Consider the following 9,732-nt stretch of genomic DNA (forward strand, 5'->3'; position numbering starts at 1 on the left):
TCAATCAGAAAATATCAAATCTTTTACAAGCACTTTAAAAAAAAAATCTTAATCAGGAATCCAACAATCAAAATAATAGTGGATTTAATTAGTCTGTATAGTTTTCATTAATATTTCTATTTTTAGATATGGTTTACATGTAAAGCAAGTAAATAAGCTTACTTATATTTAAACCAAGTAACCTAAGCTTATCAGGCTAGAATATGTGATTATCCATCACCTTAACACTTCCATGTACAAACTCTCCTTTGCTTTAGTTACTACCTTTACTTCATTTTTGTTTTAAAACACCGCAGCCGCCAAAGTGTTTTCATCCACACAGACTCCAGTCCCTCACCACAAAAAAATGACAGCTTTCTTTAGGCATTTTCAAGATGCATCTTGCATAGTCTATGACATTTCTTTCTTTCTTTCTTTTTTTTTTTTACCCTCACCTGAGGTTATTTTTACATTGATTTTTAGAGAGTGTGGAAGAGAGAGGGAAAGACAGAGAGAAACATCAGTGTGAGAGGGACACTTCAATTGGTTGCCTCCTGCATGAGCCCTGACCTGGGCCCCAGCCAGGGAAGAGCCTGAAACCTAGGTACATGGCCTTGATCAGAATCGAACCCATGCGGTCAGCAGACCAGAGCTCTATCCACTGAGCCAAACTGGCTAGGGCAGGATATGACATTTCTTAGTCCCTCCAGCAGCGGACATTCATTTTTTTCCTCTAGGAGTGAGGTTGAAAAACCCTAGATCACCTTCTTGGATTCTTATTACCCAAGTTACCAAGAACACTGAGAGTGGCCTATGGAGAGCTTAGCCAATGAGCAGTCAGAAAAGGTGTTTCCTCTGCAGCTCACAAGTAGAGGTGGGACTGCTGCCCTGCTGCTGTGGAAGCTGGCAGGTCCTGTTCTCTGCGGACCTGCTTGCCACCGTGGCGGCTGGCAGGCACTGTGTTCTCCAGGCCCGCACCATCTGTGGCTTGCCTCACTGCACATGCAGTCCACTCCTGCCTACCTGCGCAAGCAGCCTCCTCCTGAGCTGTTGTGATGTTACAACATCCCAGCTAATTTGCATATATATATATATATATATACATATATATATATATATATATATATATATATATATGTTAGTTATAAGTATCAGCAAGATACTACATACAAAGTATTTGTATGTAGTAATTTAAAACAAGCATTTAGTTATATAGTCTATATATTGTTCCAAAGCTCTAAAAATCAACTTCATAAATAACTACTAGACTTTACCATCCTTTAAACATTTTTACCATTTTAAAATATTTTGAATGTCTGGTAACTACTTCAAATAAATCAACAGTTTAATATGTAATAATCAAAACTTTCTATCAAATTTTAAAAGTTTAGTGTATGTTCATCTAAGCTGTGAAACTTTAATTTAGCCACAGAAACAGTATATTTCATCTTCTTTTCTCATTTTATTGTAGAAAAATCAAGTTCATTTATAACTTAGAAATTATTTCAGTGACCTACAGCACAAAACTAAGGACTGCAATAATTGTTTTGACATTAATGATGTTTTCCAGGCATAAGTGTTTGGTCCTTTTGTTTGTTTTATAATTGCTGTTGTTTCTCCAAGAAAAGAAAAAAAAAAGAGTTTTCTTGTCTGAATTCTGACTTGTCTCTTACTTTACAGAGCCTGAAAAGACTTTAAGGTAAATTTCTACACTATCCTCACAATAACTTGACTATTTTATTTGCTTCTCTTACTCAAAGGCAGAAACACTAGATAAAATTAAAGGAAATGACAAAGCATGTTTAAATATATATCCTTGATTCTTTTTACTGCAATGATATAGTGAAAAAATACATAGCTATACGTTACAAGTGATTCTTTAATAGGCAATAAAAATGGTTTACTACTGAATTTTGCTTAAGTCTAGTGTATAATGCATGTACACAGACATAGGTCTATGTTTATATCTATGCTGTTCTGCTGTTTGGTGGCCAGACCTGACTGTCCTTGGTAGAACCTGGGTCTGAGCCTCAGTGTCTCTCCTTGTTTATTCCTCAATATCTCTGTACCTGCTTGTCTGTACTTATTTGTCTGTGTGTTCTTCCATAGCTCTCTGTGGTATGTTTCTGGCTGTCAGTATGCCTTTCCCTGTACATTGGACTGACACCCCTGTCCCATTGTCAGTTCCTATCTGTCAACCTGACTCCACATGTGCTTGTCTCTCAACCTTCCCTGATTGCATATACTAGTATATAAGGCGGTATGTATTGGTTTGTAGGCATGCCTTTGTCCAGCCATGATTCTATCTGTCTGTGTGCACATATGTGCAGATTGAGATTTTTCTTTTAGTGTGGATTTAGTCTATACTCTACCCTCATAGTCTATGTGGATGCTGACCAAAAGTTTGAAGATAGAAAGAATGAGGGTACAAAATAAAAACAAGACTTTGAACTATGTCAAATATAACTGTTCTCAGAGTCAAAGGAGAATATATAATAACTCATACACTTTAGAGAAACTTTTGATGGGCATATTTCAGTTCCCAACATTATTTGAAAGATCCAGCCTACTTATATCCTATTGGCAACCTAGAAATAATTACCTTTGCAATGCTTATCTCCACTCTTTAATGTAAATTCTACCAAATCTCATAGAGATTTTTCTATTCTTAGAATATTCCCAATTTTGACCCCATAATGATAATTCAGAGGAGAAAAATATCCCTGACAGAACATTTTCTAAAGCTTGAATTACTTCATGAGGAGTAACACTAAGTAAAAAAAAAAAAAAAAAAAAAAAAAAAAGAGTGGACGAGGTCCAAGATAACCCAGCGTGGGATTTAATGCTCTAATTCCTATATATTTCAAGGTTTAATATTCAAACCTATTCACATACTTCTTAAAGATAAGTGAAAACTCTCTTTTAGAGAGACTGTTCCTATAGAAATAGCCACAACAAGGCACATTACAATAACTTCCCAAACAATAATAGTACTTTCTTAAGGTTCTAGGTATACACAAACATATATTTTCCTTATAAGATATCATAATTAAGAGCTGGGACTATTAGGACTGCTTATTTACATTGATCAGTTTTGGCAGATGATTGACAACCTTTCACTTCATGATTATTATAATACTTACATATGGACATCTGACAACATCACAAGGATTTAATTGTGCAAATGAGGTGACAAAAGAATAATTTATGAAGTAGGTAAACTGTTCTTACATCACATGGGAATGCTGGCCTATATTTCTTTTCAAAGATGTTATACTAAATTCAAATCTGTCTAGAAAATATGATTCAGCTTTACAAAAATACTGAAGGCATATCAGATGTATTGATAAAATTAAACAGGACAACCCAGGAATTCACACAACACACAACATATGCTCTTTAGAATTAAAGCAGAATTGCCACCTGGCAAAGTTTTCATTGAAACAGGTCCTTCTACAAACACATTCAAATCTTGTTGATACTGTTAAAACAACTAGAAATGATAACATATTTGTACTCAGTTGCCAATTTGGTTATTTATTATTTCCCCTATATAAGATGAATTATTAAATTAAGCCTTAACTTATTTACATGCAAAATTAAATATGAGATTCCTGTGAGTTTCAAAATTATACCAGTTTGTTCTTTAGGTTTTTTAGGGTAATTCTAACTTCTTTATCCAAACTCAAGTACTATATGATATTTTGAAGAAACAAGAAGTTCTAAAAAGTTAAATTGCATCCTCTATAAGAAAAGATAAGCAGAAGTTACATAATTAACTGAAAAACTATCATACATTCCCATAAAAATGTGGGATTAAATAAGCATTATGTCATTTTCCCTCTCTTCCACCTGATTTGCTATTAGTATGTATTTTTTTTTTTTACCATTTTACCAGCTGTTCATACAGTGGACTTAAAGTTCCACTATGATTTGAGAGCAATAACATAATGGTTAAATGCCAGACTCTGAGCCAAAGATTCCATATCTAACCTTGGGTAGTCACCTAAGCTACTTATGCTTAATAAGCATGGGTTATTGCTTCCTCTCTATACCTAGACTTTCCTATCAATAAAATAATTATAATAGCTGCTACCTTACAAAATTGTTGAGAGGATTAATGTAAGAAAATAAATATTAAGGGTTTAGTATAGTTTTCAGCCCACCCACTGTACTCAAAAAATACAATCTACTATTATTACTATATTTTATTTCAGATGCCATATTAATATTAGAACTTTAAAGTGTTCAGTAAGGGTAAATATAAAATAATGGATATCCACATCAGATTGAGCTATTTGGAAGGATTTTTCTCAGAAGAAAAGGGTTAAGCTATAGTTTTAAGCTAAAAACTACTAGTGTCATTTGCATTGTAGACTATCTTAATCAAGAAGATGGAAGTTTAGGACTTTTTAAAAATATATATACTTTTACTGATTTCAAAGAGGAAGAGAAAAGAAGAGAGAGAGATAGAAATGTCAATTATGAGTGAGAAATATTGACTGGCTGTCTCCTGCACACCCCTACAGTGGGGATCCAGCCAGCAACCCAGGCATATGTCCTTGACCGAATTGAACCCAGGAATCTTTAATGTGCAGGCTTATGTTCTATCTGCTGAAAAAAAACAGTTAGGCCTCGGCCTATCTTTTGCCTAAACTATGGTGGAAGGCTTGCAAGATCTTTTATGTTCTCGAAAAAGAATTGTTAAATTATACTCATGGTTAGATATGACCCCTAAGAACATTTGTTTTTTGTTGTTTTTGTGGGTTTTAGTTGTTGTTGTATGTTTGCTTGTTTTTGTTTTACATATTTAAAAGGTGTATAAGGAGGAGAGAAGAAGGAGAAAGAATATGAGACAAAGACATTCACAGAAAGTTACAACCTCTTTTCTAGAAGCCTGTGGAGGTTATAGCTGACAAGTGAACCAGCATTTTCTTTGTGTCTCCTTTACTATTTGTTTGTTAGCACACACAAATTGAGACATAAAGGAGAGAAGCACTAAGGTTAGAGATATCTCCTTTCCTATTAAGAATTTACTGAAGGAAAAATACCCCAATCTATCGGTGGTGTTTTTTAAGGTTTTTCAAGCTTTTTTAAGGTTTGGCCAAAAGAAGTAGGGGTTAATAAATGAATCTGTAGGAAGTCACAGGCAAAAGAAAAATGTAGGTGAGCACAAATCTGGGACTCCCAAAAGGAGATCTGATAACCAAACAGAATAACAGAAAATCCAATATCAGGGCTAGGTCAGGAGATGGCAATGTCATGATAGAAAACTGAGTTACAATTAGAACATAAATTCCAATCCCCATTAAGAAATGGGTCAAAATTCAAAGCTGGAAATGGAAAAAGCAATAGAATAAGAACTCCAAGGATATTTTAGAAATGAAGTCAAATGCCTTAATCTTTCTTATTGGTGAGTATGTAGTTTAGATAGGACCAACACTGACAAGAGACACTGAGTTAAAAATGAAAAGAAAAGAAAGAAGGGAGGGAGGGAGGGAGGGAGGGAAGGAATGACAAAAACGGCTTTTCAGCAGATACTTCATTATGTGTCCACATTTTGGTTGAATTAGAATGTGCTAAATATTATGTACTAAATACTTTCCTAACACACTTTCAAAATAATTATTTGATGGTGCCTTTTTATAAAGAGTGCTTTCATACATCTACTTCCAAGTTCTAATACAAAGATAAATAAAACAGAATTGTTATGGTTTACCTCCCCACATAACTCAGAATATCAATGTATTTTTTTCTGTATATGCTTAACTATATGAGATGTAGCTGAGAAATTCAGACTTAGTATTTCTCAGCAGTCATGCAACCTAAAGACAGCAGCTTCTAGCTTGGATTTGCATACTATTTCTCTAAAGATTCAAACTCACAGTTAAGGTCAACATCTGGCTGGATTTAACATTCACATTTGACAGATTCACTTTCATTACAAAATGTTTAGAATTTTTTTACAAGGCAAAAGCTGTCTTTTATTTTAATAAATGTTTACATATATTCCCTTTTTCCTTTAGGGGTGGATTTATATGCCTGAACTATGATGCGCAATTGAAATTGGAGGACATCTCACTAGACAAGCCACTGTAGCAAAATAAAATGCAAATGAAAGGGGCAAAGGGCACAGTATAATGAGCAAGAGGATTTATGGTCTCATCTCCTATTTCCATATCTTTTGAGAGAGGGAAAAGTGAGGAAATGAGATATAGTTCTATCTGCTTTCCTTGGTAAGTTCCATGGGTAACTTAGCTATTAGAAAGCCATGGAGAATATGCCAACTAACTTCTCAACCTAATCTAAATTTCCAATTTTATTAGTGCATAGGTAATGATTTAGTATTTCTATAGATTATCTTAGTGCCAAACAATAAATACATTATTCATATTACTAAAGCTGTCAAACAAGTAAATAAGCATATGATAATACACATGTTCACACACACATCATCATTAAAGAAATGTAGGAGCAAGGTAGTTTCAATAGAAACATTCTGTATATGAAACTATGTTACAATGCATGAAAATAGGCACTGTTTAATGAGCATATTTTGTGCACAAACTACGTGTTTGTTACTTTTGTGCATGATCTCTACTACTCACAAAAATTTAAAATACAGGTACCATTATCACCATTATACATCAGATGGGATAGAGATATACAGATCAGTTAATGTACACAAACTTTCTTAGCAGATTTAAACCTGGTTTGTCTTTTCCTAATCCAATGTTTACTATTACACGTTGACATATAGAACACAGTTAGGGAACAATTTGAAAAACCACTGGATGATCAGTCTGGGAAGCTCAGTAAAGTTAAATGCAAATCATTGGCTAAATATAGGACATTTCATACCTCATGTGCACATAAATAGCCACTAAAGAGGCTGCCTTAATTGCCTTCCTCTGTGGGCACCAATTAGAAGTCCTGAAATATTAATAGACTGGCTAATTTAATAAAAATACTATTACATGTTTTCTCCCTGCATATTGCTTTGAAGCACCAAACATATCATGGGCACTCAATAAATATTAAATATTTAACAGCAACTAATAAAATGAAATTATTGTAATATATTTTACAATGAACTCAACACAAGAAGTAAAACAAGTTTTAGTACTAGACCTGGAAGTTGAGCAGAGTTAGAAATCTGGATAAGTGAATTAACCCTATAGGGAGGCAGAGTGATTGTGGTCGAAAGGTTTAACAGGGGGTCAGAGTAACACATTTTTTATTGCAATTTGGCAACTGACACTGTCCCTCCCACTTTAGATATTTGTTCCATGTCTCCAATATTCAAAATTCTCATTAAAATATATATTAGCAAGCAGCTGTCATATAGTCTCCATGTCCAAATATAAAGTTCCTGTATTTCATTATCTATTGGTATCATCTTATTTTGAAAGAATATAAAATATGCTCCCTGAGGTTACCATCTTTTTTCTCCCACTTTTGCATAGTCTGAGATTTTCAAAAGAGCTAATTATAATAATAATAATAATAGATGGATGTTGGCATGCAGAAGTCATTGAATTGTCAAACTCTGAGACACTCGGGAGTGCATGCAGTCGCCAAGAGCATACTTCTGTAGGTTTAAATTAGAGCTGCAAGTTACTGGGGAGAAACCAGGCTGCGAGCAAGCACACGGCTTCTTTTCTTAAGTGGTGAAGGAAAATGTTTCATAAAGGACAGAAAAGCTTGCCAAATGGATGAATCCATAGGGAAACCTAAATTTAAGCTTTTGTTCCTCAATTCATGTAAGATTCATGAAAAAAGAAGTGCTTCTAAGTACTTTTAGAAAACTCTATTATCCTTCCTTTTTTTTTTTTTTTTTTTTTTTTTTTTTTTTTTTTTACAATCCCTCTGAGGATACGAGAGAATGCACTTAAAGTTACTATTTGGGCGTCTTGATCTTCTTCTTCCTCCCCTGTATTCTGCTAATGGTCTCTCAAATGCTCCCAAGAAAGAACACATTTAACAAGTGCTCACCTAGAGCTCAGCTACCATTTCCACTCCCAATCCTGTGATTAACCCACTGATGGTTCTACAAACTCTATGTTCCAGTCGAAACACGACAGCAGTCACACCGTTCTCCAGGTCAAACATACCTCTTATTCTACCCATTCTAGTCACCATTTTTACATGGAAAATATATCAACACCATGGTTAGTTTCCCTGAACCCATTTATACAATAAAACACTTAACAGCCTCGAGCACCCTAATTCATTTAAAAATATTTCTTTAGTTTTCATACACTCATGCTGATTACAATATGTTTGTTTTCTGTGCTACACTCACTCACTGTGACACAGATCACTCCTCTGCACACACACATTTAACTTGCAGAGAGCAGGCACAGAATCCACCCCTTGTTGTAGTATATCCTAGGTACAATAAGTTAACTTTCGCTTTAGGCTAAGGCTTTCTCAATTTTTATTAGTTTAGATAATATTCAGAAGTTTGTCACATTTTACTTTGCTAAACAGTTTTTGGGTTTTTTTTTTTGTACTACTATGGATATTCTGAGGTACTTGCTTCACAGAACAAAGTTGAATAATAAACTATCATAATATGTATATTTAACTAAATCTTTAATGTTAATAAGATTCTTCTGAACTCAAAAATAAAAATCTATAAAGCCAATAAAGTACAGTGCCATAATATTCTCAACAAGACTCCTACTGGAGTTTCATTAAATTAAATACATTTATCATTCATACATGTATATATATATATATAATTACTATCAGTGACACTAAAATTAATAACAGCCTTTGAAACACAGTTTGTATTTGAAAATATCTGGAGAAAATATCATGGTTAATAAAAAGATTTTAAAAAAAGATATAGAATAAAGTGAGTTTCAGAAGTATGCATTTCTCTTCTCTATACATTGCAGCTACAAAAGAAAACCCTCAAGAGAATTAATACAAACTTATGATAATGCAGCCTGCAGCACGGTTTTGTTTTGGTTTTGTCTGATTTTGCTGACAAGGCAATTGAAACTCTACCCTACTAATCTTTAGAAAAGGGATCAAATTATTCACCTATAAACATGCAGCAATAAAATGCCATTCTTTAGGCAATACGGAGGACTTAACATCTTTCTCTGTTTTACTGGTTTGGATCCCCAGCTCATTAGATCATTACCTGATAAATAGGAGAGGGTAATGAATTGAGAAAATAACTACGTACCTTCAGAGAAAACCTGCCCGATAACAGTAATCCATTAGAAAACTGGCAATATCCTCTGATCTATTGCCCGCAAAGCTATGACTTGAAGAGTTTCATTCCCTGGGCTCAGTTCACCAGAAGAAAATCAGCACAATTTAAATATTTCTTGGAATGTGACAGCTCTCTAGATCCCCGGCTGCATTCTGTTCCCCAGGGATGGCAATCTGGTGTTCCTGTGTGCACAGAGCAGTGAAGATGAATTGAAAATGCTTGAGATAAATTAGGAATGGCTAAGTTAAAATTGTCTCTGCTCCAGACTCTCTCATCTGCAGTCTGTAAGCCTGTTTTTCTGTGAAAAAGCTAGATGGCAGACTGCCTCAGTAAGTTCTTCCTAAGCGACAGAGAGCATTTTCAATGAAGAAAAATTCTCCCATTATCTAAGCTAATGTGACGGCTGCTAAATCTAGTTTTTAAAGTGGCTAGTGGCATGAAATTTATTTTCCCTATTGGTTTCTTTCAAACCACAGTCTAGAATCCATACTATCATTATATATATATATATATATATATAT

At 34.2% G+C, this 9,732-nt stretch overlaps 1 protein-coding gene across 1 annotated transcript in view; it reads right to left on the reverse strand.

The window, feature by feature from the left end:
• The window catches only part of MGAT4C (MGAT4 family member C), a 641,457-nt gene extending 631,966 nt beyond the window's left edge, over window positions 1-9,491 (reverse strand). Inside the window, exon 1 of the mRNA XM_045588310.1 lies at window positions 9,182-9,491. The gene's annotated coding sequence lies outside the window, so the exon portion shown is untranslated. The remainder of the gene's footprint in view (window positions 1-9,181) is intronic.
• Between the last annotated feature and the right edge of the window lie 241 nt (window positions 9,492-9,732).

The sequence above is a fragment of the Pipistrellus kuhlii genome, unplaced genomic scaffold (assembly GCF_014108245.1).
Source record: "Pipistrellus kuhlii isolate mPipKuh1 unplaced genomic scaffold, mPipKuh1.p scaffold_m20_p_3, whole genome shotgun sequence".
Classification (NCBI taxonomy): Eukaryota; Metazoa; Chordata; class Mammalia; order Chiroptera; family Vespertilionidae; genus Pipistrellus; species Pipistrellus kuhlii.